This window comes from Gekko japonicus, unplaced genomic scaffold, assembly GCF_001447785.1.
Source record: "Gekko japonicus isolate JY-2015 unplaced genomic scaffold, Gekko_japonicus_V1.1 scaffold1996, whole genome shotgun sequence".
Classification (NCBI taxonomy): Eukaryota; Metazoa; Chordata; class Lepidosauria; order Squamata; family Gekkonidae; genus Gekko; species Gekko japonicus.
The window spans coordinates 281,823-282,512 of NW_015160894.1; the positions used below are offsets into that span (position 1 = coordinate 281,823).

A 690-nucleotide genomic window follows, 5' to 3' on the forward strand; every position below is an offset into this window, starting at 1 on the left:
ATAAGTGGATTTCTGTAACTTTTGCTGTTTGTTGTTATACTTTATGGTTGAATACGAATAAAATGTTCTGGTAAAAAAAAAAAAAAGGAACAAGTCAACAGACAGGGCCACTTTGACTTCAGCCTGCTAGGTGGCCCTTTTGCTCCCCTTCCCACTCCCTGGACTAGTACAGAAAGTATGCGTGTGCCACATCCAAATACATCAATTCCTGATTGATGGGTTACAAGGTCATCCCTCCTCTCATCGATGGAGTTTGGTGTGGCTCCCATGGTTCTCACTCCCACATTTGGACTCTCTCAGTAACTTGGAGAAGAGAGTCAACCAAGTGAGAGATGGCCCACAGCCAGGAGATCAAGCCCTTCTGGCTCACTTGGGATATGAACCCAGGGCTCCACAGTATGATATTCCAAACACTCTCTCAGAATGCCTCTGCCACAATGAACACGTCACACAAAAGGACTTGTTCCTTCCTTCTCCTTCTCGTCTTCCTGCCAATCCAGCTCACCAGAATGAACCTGGGGGGGGGGGGGGTTCCCTCCCTCTGAAGCTGGCAGTTCAGCCATCTAGGCAAGGTAGCCTCTGTGGCTGAATGGCAACTGTGAGGTCACAGAAGCCCTTATGGAGGTATCAAAACGGGAGCCCCCCATCACCCTCTTTTCTTCACGAGACCTGCGAGATTAGGGACCCCTC

At 49.1% G+C, this 690-nt stretch overlaps 1 protein-coding gene across 1 annotated transcript in view; it reads left to right on the plus strand.

Annotated features, from left to right (window-relative positions):
• The window catches only part of LOC107120885 (zinc finger protein RFP-like), a 24,612-nt gene that overhangs the window by 14,504 nt on the left and 9,418 nt on the right, over positions 1-690 (plus strand). The window lies entirely within an intron of this gene.